Genomic DNA, 24488 nt, shown 5'->3' with positions numbered 1-24488 from the left:
GGACAGCCAGGTCCACACAACCCCAAATATCGGCCCCGTATAATATGGCTGAGCTAATTTTAGCACTATAAATTTTGAGTGTGGGCAGTACTCTTTTGGTCAAGGAACACCGCTGCCCCTTCACTAAGCAACCGGACAAGCGAGCAAATTTCAGACTAAGCGCCGCTTTTTGCTCTTTCCATCGCAACCTATAATCCAATGTAACACCAAGGTATGTCATTACTTCACCCTGCTCCAGACTAGACCCATTCATTGAGACATGGCCCCTCAATGGTTTGTTCTTTGTTAGGACCATGAACTTGGTTTTATTAATGTTAATTTCTAGATCGTTCTCATTACAGAAGTCCATGAATTTGTTTATAGCTGCCTGTAGTCCCTTCTGTGTTTTAGCCAGTATGAGCGTGTCATCTGCGAAGATTAAAAGGGGAAATTTAGTCCCCCCCAGTGATGGAGCGTCAGTAGGGGTATCTGAGAGGAACTTGACCACCTGATTAATGAAGAGTATAAATAGGGTGGGGGCCAGGACACAGCCCTGCCTCACTCCACGGGTCACGGGGAAGGATTCTGTAACCTGGCCCTGACGACCCCATCTAACTCTAGCAAAATTTCCCTCATGCATCCTGATGGTGAGTTCTAGGAGTGCAGTTGGGACACCCATCCTTCTCAAAGCTGCCCACATCTTCCCTCTGGGGACCAGATCAAACGCTGATTTGAGATCCACAAATGCAGCGAATATCGTCCCACCTCTCAGGAACACAGTTTTCCAATAGATCATAACAAATCTTAATATCTGATCAACTGTGCTAATGTAAGCCCTGAAACCCGCCTGCAATGGAGACAGAATATCAACTTCTGTCATCCATGTGTGGATTTTCCCTAGCAGCATTCTGGCTATTACCTTTTGTAGGGCATCAATAAGACTGATGGGTCGGTAGTTTCCCACATCAGTTCTATCCCCTTTTTTATGCACGGGCAGGATCTCGGCCCCTTTCCAAGAGTTAGGGATCCTAGTCCCTCTGGCTACCGCATTCGCTAAAATTGTTATGTACGGGACCCAGTGCGTCTGATCATACTTAAAGAGGTCCGCAGGGATGCAGTCCATGCCGGGGGCTTTGCCATTCTGCACTTGTTTAAGAGCAGAAATAGCTTCAGTTTCGGTAAAAACAATGTGATCAAGTGAGGGCACCTCAGACTGCACACTGGCATCTTCCCTAATAGTGAGGGAGATCCGTTCCGTGTGGCTGAACTGCGCCTCATAGTGCTTGACCCATTGCTCTGCAGGGACATGGTTTACCGGAATATGCAGATCCCCAGTCCCTCCCCATTTCACAACCCCAGGAATTTTTGTTGGTTAGATGAAGTACTTGCCTGATATAAGTCTGACCAACGCTGTTCATCCCAATTGGTTTTTGCCACTTTAAGTGCTTTCCTGTAATTAGCCCTTGCTAACCTTATATCCGTAGCTGATTTGGATTTGATAGCAGTTAACAGGGAGCTATGGGCAGTATGACAAGTTTTATCGTACCATTTATTCCTAGTTTGTGCTGGGCCATTATTTCTTCCTTTTACGGGTTCGATAAAAAAAGATTTAATTTTATTAAAAAGAGACTCATGGATCATCCCGATTTGATCGAGTGAGGTTCCTGCATCAAGTATGGGTACCATCAAGTTTGTAGCAGCTAAGACCTCAGTAGCAACCTTATTGATAGTAGTGGGGTTGTCTAAGAACCTAGCCCATCGTACCCTTCTGCAATCATTCGTAAGACCAGCATCTGCTGTAACGATATTGGTTGCAGAATCCATAAGAAGACCCTCATACACTGATAGTTTTATTACCAGGGGATTGTGATCACTCTCTGGTCTTGTGACTACTTCCATGTCCTCCAATATTTTCCAAAACTCTAACCTTAACAAAAAATAGTCAATGCGGCTCGAATGCTGGGAATTGTCAAATGTGACCTTTCCCATCGAGTCTGATTTAATCCTTCCATTCGCTGCACGCAAATCCCATTCAAGACAAAGATTTAACCACTGCATAACAGCCTCCGTGACTTTTTTAATTGGCGGAATAGATAAATGGGGAATATTCCAGATCTGATCAATTTCTCCATATCCCCCATTGTCAAGATTGGGAAACGGTTCAAAAGAACAGTTAAAATCTCCTGCCACCATAACACATTTGTCTCTGCTAATATTATTCAATAGGGAATCTAGTTCAACTGCCGCTCTCGCAGGCTTCCCACCTGGTTGCCCTCTTGCATATATATTAATCAGGAAAAAATCCTGGTTATTTTTACCGGATAATTTCAAGGCTAGAATGTCATTGCTTAAAGTGGGAAGGTCTGTAATAGTAAAAGCTAAGGATTGTCTTATCCAAATAACCAGACCTCCCGACGGACGTCCCTTAGGACCTTTACAGGCTGGTTTATAATAATCAAGGTAGCCTACCCGATAGATAGCGTCAGTTGACCAACTTTCCTGTAAGATAATTACATCATGTAAATCCATGAAGGAACCCCAATCAACCTCTGACATTTTCCCCTTTAATCCCGCTATATTCCATGACAAGACTGTGAGGGTGTGAGTTGGTTTCTCTTCCATGTTAGCAACTAAGTTCACAGTCTCTTCAGAGATCAAAGGTCTAGGAATACAGTTTAAGAATGTTTCCCTTGTTACCACCCACTGTGTTATTTCACTTGACCCTGAAATAGTCTCTTCCCTGGGGGCTCCCAAGTTGTTAGGGGAGCAGTTCACTACAGCTCCAGACAGCCCGGCGGCCAAGGATTCTTTGTCAAGTCAATCAACACCTTCCAAGCCGGATAGGGGGGCAAACCGGTTCGCAAGGTGGGGATAAAACATTGGGTAAAGTGGAGTATCAAAATGAAATCTCCCTCTAGGCCTGTCCCTTCTAGTGTGATGAAACGGAGTTTGGGGTCTATTTACATATAAATCAGGATAAAAATAATGCAACGATAACGTTTGCACATCCCCAACTCTTCCGAATCTTGGTTCCCTACTGATAAATTCAGCGACCCAAGGCTCTCTAAAGCTAATTACCACGCAATCCCCCTCAAGATCTTTCTTACCAAAACCTATCCAGTCCACCCTCCTTACATTAAGAATTTCAGGATTTAAGTTAGGAGGGAGCGGGCGATTTTTATTAAGCCAGAATGTAACCTTATTATAAAGATCCTTGTGTGTTTCCCTCTTACCATCTCCAAGGGGAGCCACGCCAGTTAAGATGATAGTATAGGGCACTGGCTCTGGGGGGAGGTTCACACATTGCTTCTTTGGGATAGGTTTGGTGTTGGGCTGATAGCTTAGGTCATGACCCCTAGTAGGAATGGTGTTTTTCTGAACCTGGGGATTTTTTGCAGGCTTAGGCCTCAATAACCTCTCCGTGATAGTTGCTTTCTTGGGAACAGGAACAGTTTTTTGCTGCGGGACCTTTAATATAGGGGGTCCCGCTTTAGAGCTGTTACCCCCTACTTTGTTATTCATGGTAGTAGGCTTCGGGATAGTCGGGACAGGAGGGGTCAAACCATTAGATGCTAAGCTGGCAAGGATTCTATTGGAAGTTGCTATATTATCTTTCACCAGCGTGTCTAAGGAGTCCATTTTAGTGTTTAATAATCTTGTCCTTTCAAATAGTGGTAAAAGTAAAGATTTAATTAGCAACTCTATTTTAGCCAAGAATATCCCTTCTGTGATGCTAATTATGGTGTTATGTTCCTCTGATTGGACAACCGCATTAGTGTTAGGTAGCTGTAAGGGGGATGAGGTAAGGTTTCCCAGACCCTCAGTTTGTTCCTCTGGGTCCGGTGAGTCTATCCTTTTGCGTTTCCCAGGATTATGAGTGGGTGTATGTTGTGAATGGGAAAGGGAATCCATTTGTTCAGTGCTAATGTTAAGTTTTGGTGAGTCAGAGAGACCGGAATTCTCACTGGACTGATCTAGGTAAATAGTCCCACCTTTTGGCAAATTATCATGCGTGGTATTAAATGCACTTTCTTGGTTTGTCCCCACTGATTCCACAGTGTGAATCTCAGAAGCAGTTGCCAACACTAACTCTACATTAACAACATGGCTATCTGTGGTCAACGTGGAAAGTGGGACAGGGGAGACAGCCTCATTAATTTTGCCAAGTGAAGAACGCTTGCCTGTGATAATGTCAAGCGAAAGGCGTTTTTCAACTAAAGCGATCTCCTTCTCCAATATAGCAGTTGAACGTTTAAAAAATTGATCAATAGTTCCAGTAAAAGTACCATTGGAGGTGGAGACCTGAACTTGCCTTTCTTTACCTGACCTTAAAGTCATGTTTAAAAATACAACAAACGAGATTAACACCAACCTCAATAATCAATCAACAAAGAGACAAAATTTGGTCTTCCACATATGAGGACTCAGCCGTGTCTTTAGTCTCAAACAAATAATTTGTACCAGTTAAAAGACTTTAAAATGGGAAGAAAACGTTAGAAAGGTGGCCCAGCCCGGCCTCCTGCGGCCCCGGACGGCCACAGACGGTCCCGCCCTTGTCCCGGGCTTCTCCCAGAGCGCTCCCGCGCCGCGGTGCAGAGACCACCCCTATATACGTTGATTAGTGTAAAGTAAGGGGGGCGTGTCAGGCAAGGAGAGCGGCCCGATGGCAGGAGGCGAGGGTAGCCGGGACTTCTGGTACACAAAGTCCGGCCCCTTACGCTCGCAGCCTTGCCTGCTGATCTCTGTCCTCTCGCAGCCCCTCAGTCCAAGTTGATCCCGGTGGCGCTGCGGGACCCGCGAAGCGGGTTCCGCGAGGTGTTGAAGTAAAGGCACTGGAATCCCTCTGCTACACCAGCATCCAGCACAACGATAGCGAGGTGGAAAAAGCGTCCCGCTGCCTCCAGGTGCTGCAACCAATTTGAGTTGATAAGTGTGAGGGGGGCGTGTCAGGCAAGGAGAGCGGCCCGATGGCAGGAGGCGAGGGTAGCCGGGACTTCTGGTACACGAAGTCCGGCCCCTTACGCTCGCAGCCTTGCCTGCTGATCTCTGTCCTCTCGCAGCCCCTCAGTCCAAGTTGATCCCCGTGGCGCTGCGGGACCCGCGAAGCGGGTTCCGCGAGGTGTTGAAGTAAAGGCACTGGAATCCCTCTGCTACACCAGCATCCAGCACAACGATAGCGAGGTGGAAAAAGCATCCCGCTGCCTCCAGGTGCTGCAACCAATTTAAGTTGATAAGTGTGAGGGGGGCGTGTCAGGCAAGGAGAGCGGCCCGATGGCAGGAGGCGAGGGTAGCCGGGACTTCTGGTACACGAAGTCCGGCCCCTTACGCTCGCAGCCTTGCCTGCTGATCTCTGTCCTCTCGCAGCCCCAGAGTCCAAGTTGATCCCGGTGGCGCTGCGGGACCCGCGAAGCGGGTTCCGCGAGGTGTTGAAGTAAAGGCACTTGAATCCCTCTGCTACACCAGCATCCAGCACAACGATAGCGAGGTGGAAAAAGCGTCCCGCTGCCTCCAGGTGCTGCAACCAATTTAAGTTGATAAGTGTGAGGGAGGCGTGTCAGGCAAGGAGAGCGGCCCGATGGCAGGAGGCGAGGGTAGCCGGGACTTCTGGTACACGAAGTCCGGCCCCTTACGCTCGCAGCCTTGCCTGCTGATCTCTGTCCTCTCGCAGCCCCTCAGTCCAAGTTGATCCCGGTGACGCTGCGGGACCCGCGAAGCGGGTTCCGCGAGGTGTTGAAGTGAAGGCACTGGAATCCCTCTGCTACACCAGCATCCAGCACAACGATAGCGAGGTGGAAAAAGCGTTCAAGTATGCGCGATTCCAGAGCGTCAGCGTTATCGACGTGAATATTGAAGTCGCCGACCAAAAGGAATCTGTGAAAGTTCAGGGCCCGAGGCACAATACAGTCTTCCAAAGCCTCAAGGAAGTGCATGGCTGGGCCTGGGGGCCTATAGATCAGGGATCCTCCTAGCATAAAGTGTGGGTTAATGATAAGGGAAAAGTGAAGAACTTCGCCCTCCACCCCCACTGCTAGCTGTTCGGAGGAAAAGTGCCAATCATCTTTAAATATTACTGCTAGACCTCCTCCTCTACCAAGAGGTCGGTCCGCTCTGGTAATCTTAAAGCCTCTAGGAATGGCCAGTTCAATGGTCGGAGCACAGGAGTTATTAAGCCATGTCTCAGTGACGAAAAGTATCTCAAGCTGACCCTCCGTTAGAACCTCGAAGATGTCAGCTGCATGTTTTGCCATTGATCTAGCATTAATAAGGCCAGCTCTGACAGTTTTCGTGTGATCCGTGTACTATTCCCACTCCAGTGAGTGAAACAGTATGGAAAGCATTGGATAGCTGGAGGGTAAAAATTACTATTCACACCCCTGAGAGTGCAACAGTAGGTAAAGCGTTGGATAGCATAGGTGTAAAAATTACAATTCAAACTCCATAGAGTGCAACAGTAGGGAAAGCATTGGATAGCGTAGGCATAAAATTTACTATTCCCCCTCCAGTGAGTGCAACAGTAGGGAAAGCATTGGATAGCGGGAGGGTAAACATTACTATTCCCACTCCATAAAGTGCAACAGTATGGAAAGCTTTGGATAGCATAGAGGTAAAAATTACTATTCCCACTCCAGTTCGTGTAACAGTAGGGAAAGCGTTGTGTAGCGTAGGGTAAAAATTACTATTCACACACCAGTGAGTGCAACAGTAGGGAAAGCATTGGATAGCGGGAGGGTAAACATTACTATTCCCACTCCAGAGAGTTCAACAGTAAGGAAAGCGTTGGATAGCGTAGGGGTAAAAATTACTGTTCCCAGTCCAGAGACTGCAACAGTAGGGAAAGCGTTGTGTAGCGTAGGGTAAAAATGTACTATTCCCCCTCCAGTGTGTGCAACAGTAGGGAAAGCATTGGATAGCGGGAGGATAAACATTACTATTCCCTCTCCATAGAGTGCAACAGTATGGAAAGCTTTGGATAGCATAGAGGTAAAAATTACTATTCCCACTCCAGTTCGTGTAACAGTAGGGAAAGCGTTGTGTAGCGTAGGGTAAAAATTACTATTCCCACTCCAGTGAGTACAACAGTAGGGAAAGCGTTGGATAGCGTAGGCATAAAATTGACTATTCCCACTCCAGAGAGTGCAACAGTAGGGAAAGCATTGGATAGCGGGAGGGTAAACATTAGTATTCCCACTCCAGAGAGTTCAACAGTAAGGAAAGCGTTGGATAGCGTAGGGGTAAAAATTACTGTTCCCAGTCCAGAGACTGCAACACTAGGGAAAGCGCTGGATAGCGTAGGCATAAAATGTACTATTCTCACTCCAGTGAGGGCAAAAAGAGGGAAAGCATTGGATAGCGGGAGGGTAAACATTACGATTCCCACTCCAGAGAGTGCAACAGTAGGGAAAGCGTTTGATAGCGTAGAGGTAAAAATTACTTTTCCCACTCCAGTGAGTGCAACAGTAGGGAAAGCATTGGATAGCATACGGGTAAAAATTACTATTCCCACTCCAGTGAGTGCAACAGTAGGGAACGCGTAGGCATAAAATGTACTATTCCCACTCCAGAGAGTGCAACAGTAGGGAAAGCGTTGGATAGCGTAGACGCAAAAATTACTATTCCCACTCCAGTGAGTGCAACTGTAGGAAAAGCGTTTGCTAGCTTAGAGGTAAAAATTACTATTTCCACTCCAGTGTGCACAACAGTAGGGAAAGCATTGGATAGCGGGAGACTAAACATTACTATTCCCACTCCAGAGAGTGCAACAGTAGGGAAAGCGTTGGATAGCGTAGAGGTAAAAATTACTATTCCCACTCCAGTGAGTGCAACAGTAGGGAAAGCATTGGATAGCGTAGGGGTAAAAATTACTATTCCCACTCCAGTGAGTGCAACAATAGGGAAAGCGTTGGATAGCGGGAGACAAAACATTACTATTCCCACTCCAGAGAGTGCAATAGTAGGGAAAGCGTTGGATAGCGTAGAGGTAAAAATTACTATTCCCACTCCAGCGAGTGCAACAGTAGGGAAAGCGTTGGATAGCGGGAGACTAAACATTACTATTCCCACTTCAGAGAGTGCAACAGTAGGGAAAGCGTTGGATAGCATAGAGGTTAAAATTACTATTCCAACTCCAGAGAGTGCAACAGTAGGGAAAGCGTTGGATAGCGTAGGCATACAATTTACTATTCCCACTCCAGTGAGTGCAACAGTAGGGAAATCATTGGATAGCGCGAGGGTAAAAATTAATATTCCCACTCCAGAGAGTGCAACAGTGAGAAAAGCATTGGATAGCCTATGGGTAAAAATTACTATTCCCACTCCAGAGAATGCAACAGTAGGGAAAGCGTTGGATAGCGTAGGCATAACATTTACTTTTCCCACTCTAGTGAGTGCAACAGTAGTGAAAGCGTTGGATAGCATAGGCATAACATTTACTTTTCCCACTCTAGTGAGTGCACGAGTAGGGAAAGCATTGGATAGCGGGAGAGTAAAACATACTATTCCCCCTTCAGAGAGTGCAACAGTAGGGAAAGCATTGGATAGTGTAGGAATAGAATTTACTATTCCCACTCCAGTGAGTGCAACAGTAGGGAAAGCATTGGATAGCGGGAGGGTTAAAATTACTATTCCCACTCCAGAGAGTGCAACAGTAAGGAAAGCGTTGGATAGCATAGGTGTAAAAATTACCATTCAAACTCCAGAGAGGGCAACAGTAGGGAAAGTATTGGATAGCGTAGGCATAAATTGAACTATTCCCACTCCAGTGAGTGCAACAGTAAGGAAAGCATTGGATAGCGGTAGGGTAAACATTACTATTCCCACTCCAGAGAGTGCAACAGTAGGGAAAGCGTTGGATAGCGTAGAGGTAAAAATTACTATTCCCACTCCAGTGAGTGCAACAGTGGAGAAAGCGTTAAGTAGCGTAGGCATGCCGCTCGGCTACCACCCAAATAGGGATTAATACGGCGTTTAAGGACTATTACACCACGCTTCACGGTCCCCCACAGCCCTTATCAGAGCCCGCACTCGCGGCCTTCAAGGAGGGTCTGGATCTCCCACAACTCACTGACAACCAGAACAAAGACCTGAAGCGTTCTATTTCAGTGGCGGAAATTAGGCAGGCGATACCAGCCCTTCCAAAGGGTAAGGCCCCCGGAACGGATGGCCTACCAGCTGAATTCTACGCAACATATATAGACCTCCTGGCCCCACGGTTACACACTGTTTATCTGGAAGCCCTACGTACAACCTCTCCACCGCAATCATCCATGCAAGCACTGATCACGTCCCTCCTGAAACCGGCAAAGGATGGTCTGCAGATGGCCGATTACAGACCCCTGTCCCTTCTCAATACTGATTCCAAAATATTAAGCAAGGTGCTGGCGTCGATGCTCGTGCAGTATGTGCCACAGCTGGTCCACGCGGATCAATGTGGTTTTGTAACGGGCCGTAATACGGCCATGAACCTTAGGTGCTTAGCCCAGCTCATGCTCGGAGACAATGTGGACACCGGCTCCGAAGGCTGCATACCTCTAGACTTAAAACAAGCGTTCGATTCCTTAAGATGGGACTATATGTTCGCCACCCTGTCAAAATTCGGGATACCGCCCGAATTTCTCGCGTGGGTCAGATTGCTATACACCATCCCCACGGCCAGGGTGCGTACCTCCAATCAAATCTCAGGTCCCATTGCTTTAGCAAGAGGCACCAGGCAGGGCTGCCCGCTCTCCCCTCTCCACTTCGTCCTTGCCCTCGAACCATTGCTCTGTAGGCTCAGGTCGATGGCCCCCCGCTATGGCATACAACGGCATGGTACGGAGAACATTGTATCCGCGTACACGGATGATATTATATTATATCTTCGTGACCTGAGGGGCGACTTGAGCCCTGTTTCCCAGGTTTTTGAGGATTTTAGAGAGATCTCTGACCTCACCATCAGCGAGTCTAAGTCCTATGGGTTCACCTTTGCAGCCACAGGTGGGTCTGCCCCCCTGCCATTTGCCCCTCATGAATTCCAGATGGCGGAAACCACCTTCCGATACCTTGGGATACAGATATACAGAGAGGCGGACATGATGATAGACGGCAACCTGGGAAGGGCCGTCAGAACGCTGAAGTCACAAATTCAGTTCTGGCTAACATTGCCGCTCTCTATACCCGGCAGGGTGGCAATATCCAAGATGGTGATGCTCCCTCGTCTCATCTACTACTTCACCAATTTACCATTCCAGATCCCAGCAGCAACATTTAAGACCCTCGACTCCCTACTCACCGAACTTGTGTGGGAACATGGCTGCAGGCGCATAGGACTGGCCGAATTGCAGCTCCCCTCCAGCTCCGGTGGCATGGGCTTACCGGACTTCAGAGCTTACAATTATGCATGTCAGCTACAATGGCTAGCCTACTGGGTGGCGGGCCGCAATCTTCATGAGATTAATGTTTCAAAGGACGACCATGCTAAGGGGAGAGTGCACATCTTGCTCCTACCTGGCTTGGATCTACCAAGAAATGCCCCGCCACTTCTCAAGCTGGCGATAACGTACTGGCGGAAGGCATTAAAGTACACGTCCCCCGGGACACCTTATGCCCCCACGGTTGCACTATTGGGTATACCACTAGGCTTGGGCACACTCACGACGACCTTGCTGGAGCTATGGCATGACGCAGGTGTGACACACGTGGGTGACCTGTTTGCGGAGGGGCACCTATTATCTTTCGAGGACTTCAGAACCACACAGGGCGTCCCCAGCGGCTCATTTCTTGTGCACGCCGGACTCCGCCATTATATCGCACGCAAATGGTCACCTGACGGGGGGAACCTGTTACGAACCCTCTCGTCACAATGCTCTACCTCATGGGAACGGACGGCCATCTGACCAGGTGGCTCACAGCTAGCATCAAAATGGGGAGGGCACTTACACTGTCACCACTGCGGGCGGCATGGGAAGCAGATATTGGAAGGCCACTGTGAGACAAAGAGTGGGAGCGCATACTTCAGTTCCCCAAAAAAGTAGCTAGGAACCCCAAATACAAGTTCATCCAACTGATGATACTACATAGAGCCTACCTGACTCCGCACCGCCTCCATGTGATGTTCCCTGCATCCAAGAGCAACTGCCCCCGATGCGATGCAGATGACGCATCACTGATACATATGCTGTGGCAATGCCCTAAACTGGGGTATTTCTGGACCACTGTTCATGACTCGCTCAAGAAGGCTGGTACTCTGCCCCGATCACCTACACTGGAACATACACTTCTAGGGCTGGGGCCATCAACACGCACCAGAACCGTGGCGACGCGCTTCTCAGATCTGGCCCTGTTGCTGGCGAAGCGTGCCATCACGATGAGATGGAAATCATCTAAACCGCCCAGCCCTGACCTATGGAAGGCGGAGGTAGTGCGCTGGGGTAAGGCTGAGGGTGAAGCACTACAGAGAGAGGAAAGTAGGGGCCTCCGAAAAACGCCGATCTCACTGGAATGGTTTGACACGTTAGGGGCATTTGAGGTTGGCAATGACGAGGATGAAGGGGATACAAGTGAATAGCCACTTGTGGTACCACTATGCCCTGATTCACTCTCCCATGCACGGACACTGCCTACGGTGCACTGCGGTGGGGTACGGGTGACCTCGACCCATCGATCACGCTACCCCACCCTACCTGTGTGTTCAACATACACCACGTTTTACTGCATTGGGGGTGACCCAATTGTCGATATTTCAGTTATATGCCTGCTGAGAGAGTGTCGGTGGGATTTCCTAGGGGTCGAGGGTGGGATAGGGTGTGAACAGGGTTTGTTAGTTTGTTCTGATTCAACGACAAAATGAAAAAGTTGAATTCACTATGTTTCTATATATGCTCTGAGCTAACGCATGCATGTACCACCAGGATTATTACTGAGCTCGTATGTATGAAATTGTATGCATGATACTGCTCTAATTACTATGCTAATAAAAAGATTTAAAAAAAAAAAGTAGCGTAGGCATAAAATTTACTATTCCCACTTCAGTGAATGCAACAGAAGGGAAAGCGGTGGATAGCGTAGGCATAAAATTTCCCACTCCAGAGAGTACAACAGTAGGAAAAGCATTGGATAGCGGGAGGGTAAACATTACTATTCATACTCCAGGGAGTGCAACAGTAGGGAAAGCGTTGGATAGCGTAGAGGTAAAAAATGCTATTCCCACTCCAGTTCGTGCAACAGTAGGGAAAGCGTTGTGTAGCGTAGGGGTAAAAATGACTGTTCCCACTCCAGTGAGTGCAACAGAAGGGAAAGCGTTGGATAGCGTAGGCATAAAATTGACTATTCCCACTCCAAAGAGTGCAACAGTAGGGAAAGCATTGGATAGCGGGAGGGTAAACATTACTATTCCCACTCCAGAGAGTGCAACAGTAAGGAAAGTGTTGGATAGCGTAGGGGTAAAAATTTCTGTTCCCACTCCAGTGAGTGCAACAGTAGGGAAAGCTTTGGATAGCGTAGGCATAACATTTACTATTCCCACTCCAGTGAGGTTAATAGTAGGGAAAGCATTGGATAGCGGGAGGGTAAACATTACTATTCCCACTCCAGAGAGTGCAACAGTAGGGAAAGCGTTGGATAGCATAGAGGTAAAAATTACTATTCCCACTCCAGTGAGTGCAACAGTAGGGAAAGCATTGGATAGCATACAGGTAAAAATGACTATTCCCACTCCAGTGAGTGCAACAGTAGGGAAAGCGTAGGCATAAAATTTACTATTCCCACTCCAGAGAGTGCAACAGCAGGGAAAGCATTGGATAGCGTGAGACAAAACATTACTATTCCCACTCCAGAGAGTGCAACTGTAGGGAAAGCGCTGGATCGCGTAGAGGTAAAAACTACTATTCCCACTCCAGTGAGTGCAACAGTAGGGAAAGCATTGGATTGCGTCAGGGTAAAAATTACTATGCCCACTCCAGTGAGTGCAACAGTAGGGAAAGCGTAGGCATAAAATTTACTATTCCCACTCCAGAGAGTGCAACAGTAGGGAAAGCCTTGGATAGCATAGACGCAAAAAATACTATTCCCACTCCAGTGAGTGCAACTGTAGGAAAAGCGTTGGCTAGCTTAGAGGTAAAAATTACTATTCCCACTCCAGTGTGCGCAACAGTAGGGAAAGCATTGGATAGCGGGAGACTAAGCATTACTATTCCCACTCCAGAGAGTGCAACAGTAGGGAAAGCGTTGGATAGCGTAGAGGTAAAAATTACTATTCCCACTCCAGTGAGTGCTACAGTAGGGAAAGAATTGGCTAGCTGTAGAGTAAAAATTACTATTCCCACTCCAGTGAGTGCAACAGTAGGGAAAGCGTTGGATAGCGGGAGACTAAACATTACTATTCCCACTTCAGAGAGTGCAACAGTAGGGAAAGCGTTGGATAGCATAGAGGTAAAAATTACTATTTCCACTCCAGTGAGTGCAACAGTAGGGAAAGCATTGGATAGCGTAAACGTAAAAATTACTATTCCCACTCCAGAGAGTGCAACAGTAGGGAAAGCGTTGGATAGCGTAGGCATACAATTTACTATTCCCACTCCAGTGAGTGCAACAGTAGGGAAATCATTGGATAGCGCAAGGGTAAAAATTAATATTCCCACTACAGAGAGCGCAACAGTGAGGAAAGCGTTGGATAGCGTATGGGTAAAAATTACTATTCCCACTCCAGAGAGTGCAACAGTAGGGAAAGCGTTGGATAGAGTAGGCATAACATTTACTTTTCCCACTCTAGTGAGTGCAACAGTAGGGAAAGCATTGGATAGCAGGAGGGTAAACATTACTATTCCCACTCCAGAGAGTGCAAGAGTAGGGAAAGCATTGGATAGCGGGAGAGTAAAAAATACTATTCCCACTTCAGAGAGTGCAACAGTAGGGAAAGTGTTGGATATCGTAAAGGTAAAAATTACTATTCCTACTCCAGTGAGTGCAAAAGTAGGGAAATCGTTGGATAGCCTAGGGGTAAAAATTACTATTCCCACTCCAGGGAGTGCAACAGTAGGGAAAGCATTGGATAGTGTAGGAATACAATTTACTATTCCCACTCCAGTGAGTGCAACAGTAGGGAAAGCATTGGATAGCTGGAGGGTTAAAATTACTATTCCCACTCCAGAGAGTGCAACAGTAAGGAAAGCGTTGGATAGCATAGGTGTAAAAATTACCATTCAAACTCCAGAGAGGGCAACAGTAGGGAAAGTATTGGATAGCGTAGGCATAAATTGTACTATTCCCACTCCAGTGAGTGCAACAGTAAGGAAAGCATTGGATAGCGGTAGGGTAAAAATTACTATTCCCACTCCGGAGAGTGCAACAGTAGGGAAAGCTTTGGATAGCGTAGAGGTAAAAATTTGTATTCCCACTCCAGTAAATGCAACAGTAGAGAAAGCGTTGTGTAGCATAGGCATAAAATTTACTATTCCCACTCCAGTGAGTGCAACAGAAGGGAAAGAGGTGGAGAGCGTAGGCATAAAATGTACTATTCCCACTCCAGAGAGTGCAACAGTAGGAAAAGCATTGGATAGTGGGAGGGTAAACATTACTATTCATACTCCAGAGAGTGCAACAGTAGGGAAAGTGTTGGATAGCGTAGAGGTAAAAATTACTATTCCCACTCCAGAGAGTGCAACAGTAGGGAAAGCGTTGGATAGAGTAGGCATAACATTTACTATTCCCACTCCAGTGGGTGCAACGGAAGGGAAAGCGGTGGATAGTGTAGGCATAAAATGTACTATTCCCACTCCAGAGAGTGCAACAGTAGGAAAAGCATTGGATAGCGCAAGGGTAAAAATTAATATTCCCACTACAGAGAGCGCAACAGTGAGGAAAGCGTTGGATAGCGTATGGGTAAAAATTACTATTCCCACTCCAGAGAGTGCAACAGTAGGGAAAGCGTTGGATAGAGTAGGCATAACATTTACTTTTCCCACTCTAGTGAGTGCAACAGTAGGGAAAGCATTGGATAGCAGGAGGGTAAACATTACTATTCCCACTCCAGAGAGTGCAAGAGTAGGGAAAGCATTGGATAGCGGGAGAGTAAAAAATACTATTCCCACTTCAGAGAGTGCAACAGTAGGGAAAGTGTTGGATATAGTAAAGGTAAAAATTACTATTCCTACTCCAGTGAGTGCAAAAGTAGGGAAATCGTTGGATAGCCTAGGGGTAAAAATTACTATTCCCACTCCAGGGAGTGTAACAGTAGGGAAAGCATTGGATAGTGTAGGAATACAATTTACTATTCCCACTCCAGTGAGTGCAACAGTAGGGAAAGCATGGGATAGCTGGAGGGTTAAAATTACTATTCCCACTCCAGAGAGTGCAACAGTAAGGAAAGCGTTGGATAGCATAGGTGTAAAAATTACCATTCAAACTCCAGAGAGGGCAACAGTAGGGAAAGTATTGGATAGCGTAGGCATAAATTGTACTATTCCCACTCCAGTGAGTGCAACAGTAAGGAAAGCATTGGATAGCGGTAGGGTAAAAATTACTATTCCCACTCCGGAGAGTGCAACAGTAGGGAAAGCTTTGGATAGCGTAGAGGTAAAAATTTGTATTCCCACTCCAGTAAATGCAACAGTAGAGAAAGCGTTGTGTAGCATAGGCATAAAATTTACTATTCCCACTCCAGTGAGTGCAACAGAAGGGAAAGAGGTGGAGAGCGTAGGCATAAAATGTACTATTCCCACTCCAGAGAGTGCAACAGTAGGAAAAGCATTGGATAGCGGGAGGGTAAACATTACTATTCATACTCCAGAGAGTGCAACAGTAGGGAAAGCGTTGGATAGCGTAGAGGTAAAAATTACTATTCCCACTCCAGAGAGTGCAACAGTAGGGAAAGCGTTGGATAGAGTAGGCATAACATTTACTATTCCCACTCCAGTGGGTGCAACGGAAGGGAAAGCGGTGGATAGTGTAGGCATAAAATGTACTATTCCCACTCCAGAGAGTGCAACAGTAGGAAAAGCATTGGATAGCGGAAGGGTAAACATTACCATTCATACTCCAGAGAGTGTAACAGTAGGAAAAGCGTTGGATAGCGTAGAGGTAAAATTACAATTCCCACTCCAGTGAGAGGAACAGTAGGGAAAGCATTGGTTAGCGGGAGGGTAAACATTACTATTCCCACTGCAGCGAATGCAACAGTAGGGAAAGCGTTGGATAGCGTAGAGGTAAAAATAATTATCAACACTCCAGTGAATGCAACAGTAAGGAAAGCATTGGATAGCATAGGGTAAAAATTAGTATTCCGACTCCAGAGAGTGCAACAGTAGGGAAAGCGTTGCATAGCATAGAGGTAAAAATTACTATTCCCACTCCAGTGAGTGCAACAGTAGGGAAAGCGTTGGATAGCGTTAAGGTAAAAATTACTATTCCCACTCCAGAGAGTGCAACAGTAGGGAAAGCATTGGAAAGCGCGAGGGTAAAAATTACTATTCCCACTCCAGTGTGCGCAACAGTAGGGAAAGCATTGGATAGCGGGAGACTAAGCATTACTATTCCCACTCCAGAGAGTGCAACAGTAGGGAAAGCGTTGGATAGCGTAGAGGTAAAAATTACTATTCCCACTCCAGTGAGTGCAACAGTAGGGAAAGCATTGGATAGCGTAGGGGTAAAAATGACTATTCCCACTCCAGTGAGTGCAACAATAGGGAAAGCGTTGGATAGCGGGAGACTAAACATTACTATCCCACTCCAGAGAGTGCAATAGTAGGGAAAGCGTTGGATAGCGTAGAGGTAAAAATTACTATTCCCACTCCAGTGAGTGCTACAGTAGGGACAGAATTGGCTAGCTGTAGAGTAAAAATTACTATTCCCACTCCAGTGAGTGCAACAGTAGGGAAAGCATTGGATAGCGGGAGACTAAACATTACTATTCCCACTTCAGAGAGTGCAACAGTAGGGAAAGCGTTGGATAGCATAGAGGTAAAAATTACTATTTCCACTCCAGTGAGTGCAACAGTAGGGAAAGCATTGGATAGCGTAAACGTAAAAATTACTATTCCCACTCCAGAGAGTGCAACAGTAGGGAAAGCGTTGGATAGCGTAGGCATACAATTTACTATTCCCACTCCAGTGAGTGCAACAGTAGGGAAATCATTGGATAGCGCAAGGGTAAAAATTAATAGTCCCACTACAGAGAGCGCAACAGTGAGGAAAGAGTTGGATAGCGTATGGGTAAAAATTACTATTCCCACTCCAGAGAGTGCAACAGTAGGGAAAGCGTTGGATAGAGTAGGCATAACATTTACTTTTCCCACTCTAGTGAGTGCAACAGTAGGGAAAGCATTGGATAGCAGGAGGGTAAACATTACTATTCCCACTCCAGAGAGTGCAAGAGTAGGGAAAGCATTGGATAGCGGGAGAGTAAAAAATACTATTCCCACTTCAGAGAGTGCAACAGTAGGGAAAGTGTTGGATATCGTAAAGGTAAAAATTACTATTCCTACTCCAGTGAGTGCAAAAGTAGGGAAATCGTTGGATAGCCTAGGGGTAAAAATTACTATTCCCACTCCAGGGAGTGCAACAGTAGGGAAAGCATTGGATAGTGTAGGAATACAATTTACTATTCCCACTCCAGTGAGTGCAACAGTAGGGAAAGCATTGGATAGCTGGAGGGTTAAAATTACTATTCCCACTCCAGAGAGTGCAATAGTAAGGAAAGCGTTGGATAGCATAGGTGTAAAAATTACCATTCAAACTTCAGAGAGGGCAACAGTAGGGAAAGTATTGGATAGCGTAGGCATAAATTGTACTATTCCCACTCCAGTGAGTGCAACAGTAAGGAAAGCATTGGATAGCGGTAGGGTAAAAATTACTATTCCCACTCCGGAGAGTGCAACAGTAGGGAAAGCTTTGGATAGCGTAGAGGTAAAAATTTGTATTCCCACTCCAGTAAATGCAACAGTAGAGAAAGCGTTGTGTAGCATAGGCATAAAATTTACTATTCCCACTCCAGTGAGTGCAACAGAAGGGAAAGAGGTGGAGCGCGTAGGCATAAAATGTACTATTCCCACTCCAGAGAGTGCAACAGTAGGAAAAGCATTGGATAGCGGGAGGGTAAACATTACTATTCATACTCCAGAGAGTGCAACAGTAGGGAAAGCGTTGGATAGCGTAGAGGTAAAAATTACTATTCCCACTCCAGAGAGTGCAAGAGTAGGGAAAGCGTTGGATAGAGTAGGCATAACATTTACTATTCCCACTCCAGTGGGTGCAACGGAAGGGAAAGCGGTGGATAGTGTAGGCATAAAATGTACTATTCCCACTCCAGAGAGTGCAACAGTAGGAAAAGCATTGGATAGCGGAAGGGTAAACATTACTATTCATACTCCAGAGAGTGTAACAGTAGGAAAAGCGTTGGATAGCGTAGAGGTAAAATTACAATTCCCACTCCAGTGAGAGGAACAGTAGGGAAAGCATTGGTTAGCGGGAGGGTAAACATTACTATTCCCACTGCAGAGAATGCAACAGTAGGGAAAGCGTTGGATAGCGTAGAGGTAAAAATAATTATCAACACTCCAGTGAATGCAACAGTAAGGAAAGCATTGGATAGCATAGGGTAAAAATTAGTATTCCGACTCCAGAGAGTGCAACAGTAGGGAAAGCGTTGCATAGCATAGAGGTAAAAATTACTATTCCCACTCCAGTGAGTGCAACAGTAGGGAAAGCTTTGGATAGCGTTAAGGTAAAAATTACTATTCCCACTCCAGAGAGTGCAACAGTAGGGAAAGCATTGGAAAGAGCGAGGGTAAAAATTAATATTCCCACTCCAGAGAGCGCAACAGTAAGGAAAGCGTTGTATAGTGTATGGTTAAAAATTTCTATTCCCACTCAAGAGAGTGCAACAGTAGGGAAAGCGTTGGATAGGGTAGGCATAAAATGTACTATTACCACTCCAGTGAGTGCAACAGTAGGGAAAGAATTGGATAGCGGGAGGGTAAACATTACTATTCCCACTCCAGAGAGTGCAACAGTAAGGAAAGCATTGGATAGCGAGAGAGTAAAAATTACCATTCCCACTTCAGAGAGTGCAACAGTAGGGTAAGTGTTGGATAGCCTAGAGGTAAAAATTACTATTTCAACTCCAGTGAGTGCAAAAGTAGGGAAATCGTTGGATAGCTAGGGGTAATAATTAATATTCCCACTCCATGTATTGCCACAGTAGGGTAAGCATTGGATAGTGCAGGCATACAATTTACTATTCACACTCCAGTGAGTGCAACAGTAGGGAAAGCATTGGATAGCTGGAGGGTAAAAATTACTATTCCCACTCCAGAGAGTGCGACAGTAAGGAAAGCGTTGGATAGAATAGGTGTAAAAATTACCATTCAAACACCTGAGAGTGCAACAGTAGGGAAAGCATTGGATAGCGTAGCCATAAAAATTACTATTCCCACTCCAGAGAGTGCAAAAGTAGGGAAAGCATTGGATAGCGGGAGGGTAAACATTACCCTTCCCACTCCAAAGAGTGCAACAGTATGGAAAGCTTTGGATAGCTTAGAGGTTATAATTACTATTCCCACTCCAGAGAGTGCAACAGTAGGGAAAGCGTTGGATAGCGTAGAGGTAAAAATTACTTTTCCCACTCCAGTGAGTGCAACAGTAGGGAAAGCGTTGGATAGCGTAGGCATAAAATTTACTATTCCCACTCCAGAGAGTGCAACAGTAGGGAAAGCGTTGGATAGCGGGAGGGTAAAAATTACTGTTCCCACTCCAGGGAGTGCAACAGTAGGGAAAGCGTTGGATAGCGTAGAGGTAAAAATTACTGTTCCCACTCCAGTGAGTGCAACAGTAGGGAAAGCATTGGATAGCGTAGGGGTAGAAATTACTGTTCCCACTCCAGAGAGTGCAAAAGTAGGGAAAGCGTTGGATAGCGTAGGCATAAAATTTACTATTCCCACTCCAGTGAGTGCAACAGTAGGGAAAGCGTTGGATAGCGTAAAAGTAAAACTTATTATTTCCACTCCAGTGAGTGCAACAGTAGGGAAAGTGTTGGATAGCGTAGGCATAACATTTACTATTCCCACTCCAAAGAGTGCAACAGTAGGGAAAGCATTGGATAGCGGGAGGGTAAACATTACTATTCCCACTCCAGAGAGTGCAACAGTAAGGAAAGCGTTGGATAGCGTAGGGGTAGAAATTACTGTTCCCACTCCAGAGAGTGCAACAGTAGGGAAAGCGTTGGATAGCGTAGGCATAACATTTACTATTCCCACTCTAGTGAGTGCAACAGTAGGGAAAGCATTGGATAGCGGGAGGGTAAACATTACTATTCCCACTCCAGAGAGTGCAACAGTAGGGAAAGCGTTGGATAGCATAGAAGTAAAAATTACTATTCCCACTCCAGTGAGTGCAACAGTAGGGAAAGCATTGGATAGCGTAGGGGTAAATATTACTATTCCCACTCCAGTGAGTGCAACAGTAGGGAAAGCGTAGGCATAAAATGTACTATTCCCATTCCAGAGAGTGCAACAGTAGGGAAAGCGTTGGATAGCGTAGAGGTAAAAATTACTATTCCCACTCCAGTGTGCGCAACAGCAGGGAAAGCATTGGATAGCGGGAGACTAAACATTACTATTCCCACTCCAGAGAGTGCAACAGTAGGGAAAGCGTTGGATAGCGTAGAGGTAAAAATTACTATTCCCACTCCAGTGAGTGCAACAGTAGGGAAAGCATTGGATAGCGTAGGGGTAAAAATTACTATTCCCACTCCAGTGAGTGCAACAGTAGTGAAAGCGTAGGCATAACATTTACTATTGCCACTCCAGAGAGTGCAACAGTAGGGAAAGCGTTGGACAGCGTAGAGATAAAAATTACTATTCCCACTCCAGTGTGCGCAACAGTAGGGAAAGCATTGCATAGCGGGAGACTAAACTTACTATTCCCACTCCAGAGAGTGCAACAGTAGGGAAAGCGTTGGATAGCGTAGGGGTAAAAATTACTATTCCCACTCCAGTGAGTGCAACAGTAGGGAAAGCATTGGATAGCGTAGGGGTAAAAATTACTATCCCACTCCAGGGAGTGCAACAGTAGGGAAAGAGGAGGCATAACATTTACTATTCCAACTCCAGAGAGTGCAACAGTAGGGAAAGCATTGGATAACGGGAGGGTAAACATTACTGTGAGAAGTTGGCCTGGTATATAATGCTCACTAATTCTAGTGATCACTTTGTACCATGCCAAGCAACCCTTATGATGATTGGTTGTAATTCAACCTCGTAGACCAGTTATCCTAGTGGTAACGTGGACAAAGCAGTCTTAGGCTAAACTCTGAAAGGCATGTGAAGCCAGCTGTATTACCATACACAACCCCCTTGAATACCAAATGAAAGGACACCACACAGATATATATATTGAAAATATATATAGATTTATTAACTACAAAATATCCCCTGGACTCTTTATGAGCACAGAAGCACAAGCGATAAATCACAAGACAGTTTAAAATACACAAAAGTTGCACAATATGGATGAGCCCTAGGGGCCACCTAAACCATATACTAAGAAAGTGGTATAAGAGATACCAAATGGAAAGGGAACAGGCCTAGGGCCTTGGGAATCGCTGGAGCTATTCGAGACTAGCAGTGACTAAGTCGGGAAAGGCCCGCGGGACTCGGGTACAGTGTTCAAAGTGCACGCACTTTCCAATGTAAAGTCTATGGTGCGTAAAAAGTACAAAGTTAGTTAGTTCGGAACCTTCCGAGTGACCTAGAATGCTGAAACTTAAGACACAGGCCCTTGAGATGTGTACCAGTGTAGGAACACCGGCGGAGCTGAGTTACCTCACCCACAGGAAGCGGGTGCACAGGGTCGAAGTAGTGTCGGGTTTCGTCACACGGGTCGATGGTGCTTGGAGCTGAAGATGCTGCAGGCGGCTTGATGTGAAGAGTTCCGGTGGATCCAAGGGTGGATCTGAAGATGTGAAGATCTGAAAGCAGAGGGGACAATGTTCAAAGTCACTAGCCAGTGACTACCGTGGAACCAGATTGGAACCAGGCGATGTCGGGTGCAAACAGGCGTTGTCGGGTAGCTTCTCTCTGCAGCCACATGGACACCGGGGGTCGAGGACGTCCAGGAGTCGGTCACGAGCTGTCCCACGCAGGCTTCTTGCTGTTGGCCGTGTCGGCAACTTGATCGGAGCAAACAGGCCTTGGCTAATGCAAGCCATGCAGGAATCAAAAGATGCTTGTTACTCTGACCAGCAAGGTCAGAGCAGGGGTTACTTTTTACAGGAGCGAGGGCAAGTCTGGAGCAACCAGACCCGCAGTGTAGTTTGTCGGTTTCGTCGCCAAGATGGCCGCTGGCCGCGTGGCTAGTGGCCGGGATGGCGCGTCGAGTGGCACAATGCAAAAGGGCCCCACGCAGATCGTGGAGATGCTGGAGGGCTCTTCTTCGGTGCAAGGGCTGCTCGGTGGTGGGGGTTCTCGGTCCCTAAAGCACAACGTCGAGGATGCCTCGGTTGTTGCGCAGTCAGCTTTTCGGGTGTCTTTCAAGAGGTACGGTCCCACGTCACTCGGTGCCTCCACGGGTCCCTTCGTTGCAGGGACTGTGGATCGGGCTGTGAGAGGTCTGGGAGTCTGGGTCTTGTCAGGCTCTGGGCTCGGGCTCTGGCGGGAGGCGGCGGCAAAGCAGATGTCGAGTTGCTGGTTGGTGCCTGTGTTCACAGGGTGGTCTTCTGTGCAGCAGAATGTCGAAGTCCAGTCTTCTTCTTGTTTAAAATTGATTCAGGATGATCTGCTGTGCAATGGCACTGCTCCTACTCTTATTCCCAATCTGAGGGGTGGATCACCTACTAGGTCCCTCCTCCGGGAGGAACCAGGAAGGGGGGCGGTTACACCCCCTTTCCTTTGTCCAGCTCCTCGCCAGGCCTGGGTCTGGAAAGTCCCAAGACCGGTTTGGACAGGCTTATGCACGGGGACACCTTGTGTGCCCCGGGCATGTCTGATTCTATTCAGCCCTGTCCTACCCAATACACAAAACCCTGTCTGGGGTGGTGCTCGCACCTCCCAAGGCAGGAAACCCTTTTTCCAGGCCACCATCTGCCGAGTTTCGGTCAGCAGCAGGAGGCCAGACTCGTGTCTGTGGTGGCAGCATCCATTTTGTGATGCTGAGGCTCTGGTTAACTTTAACCGGGGTTAAGGCTACACACATGTCGTGTCCCTCTAGAAGGGTGGAATGCTATCCCCGTCGACAGAACTGTCGAGGGGATAGTATTCCAATTCGTATGATACCTTACTCGACATGTTTTGATAAAGCCAAACCAAAGATAGCAAATAACCGCGAGGATTATAATGCACTTAAGAGTATATGGTATGGCAATATCCCGGAACAGCTTAGGGAGTGGTTCCCGACAGCTGCAGACAGGCTCAGCTCATGCTAGAGCACCATCTCACATATTTCCAAGCACTCTGCCTCCAGGATTGAAGAGGCCTTCCATAGGAGTGGCTGATAGGAACATGTGTGTCCAGTTTAAGAGTAGATATAGGGATACTATATCTAAGGAAGAGGTGATTACACCAATTTACCCCAGCTGAGTGATCAGCCAGTTGTGTCAAATATAGAGGACAGGCCAGGGGTGGCACAATACATGCTGCAGCCCCTGGTAGGCCTTGGAAACACCTATGCCCTCGGTACCTAGGGTACACTGTTACAGGGGCCTATAAGGTGAACCAGTTCCAATTCGTAATGCACCTAAAGTGCATTGGCAGTAATCTAGAGAGAGAACAGCAGGCTGTGGGTCTGATTAGCAGGCCCACAGCCACATTAAGTCATAAACCAGTGAAGCAAAAAGCAAAAATTTGGGGTGACCATAGGATAGCAGACCCTACTCTCCTACATAACCCCCCCCCCCCAAACGCAGGGACTTTAGACTAACCTTGACCAGTTGTGTCTTCATGTTCTAAGTGGAAGTACCTGGAGAGACCATCTGAGTTGCCATGGTCAGTCCCTGGGCGGTGCTCCACTGTAAAGTCCATCCCCTGTAGGGAAATGGACCACCTGAGTAGTTTGGGGTTTTCACCCTTCATCTGATTAAGCCATAAGAGGGGCTTATGGTCGGTCTGAATCTTGAAGTGAGTGCCAAATAAGTATGGTCTCAAATTATTCAGGGCCCACACCACAGCAAAGGCTTCCCTCTCTATAGCTGACCAACGTTTCTCTCTGGGGGTCAGCCTTCTGCTAATAAAAGCAATGGGCTGGTCCTGGCCATCTACTTTAAGCTGTGAAAGCACTGCTCCCACTCCCAACTCAGAAGCATCTGTTTGGACAATGAACTCTCTTGAGTAGTCAGGACTCTTCAGGATAGGTGCAGAGCACATGGCCTTCTTCAGGTCATCAAATGCCTTTTGACAGATTTCTGTCCACTGAACCTTTTTGGGCATCTTTTTAGATGTCAGATCATTAAGAGGAGTCACAATGGACCCATAGTTCTTAACAAACGTCCTGTAGTACCCAGTCAGGCCCAAGAAAGCTCTGACCTGAGTCTGGGTAGTTGGAGGGGACCA

This window comes from Lissotriton vulgaris, chromosome 1_1 (genome assembly GCF_964263255.1).
Source record: "Lissotriton vulgaris chromosome 1_1, aLisVul1.2, whole genome shotgun sequence".
In the NCBI taxonomy this organism is placed as follows: Eukaryota; Metazoa; Chordata; class Amphibia; order Caudata; family Salamandridae; genus Lissotriton; species Lissotriton vulgaris.
The sequence above is the reverse complement of the archived record's forward strand: the minus strand, read 5'-3'. Positions refer to the sequence as shown.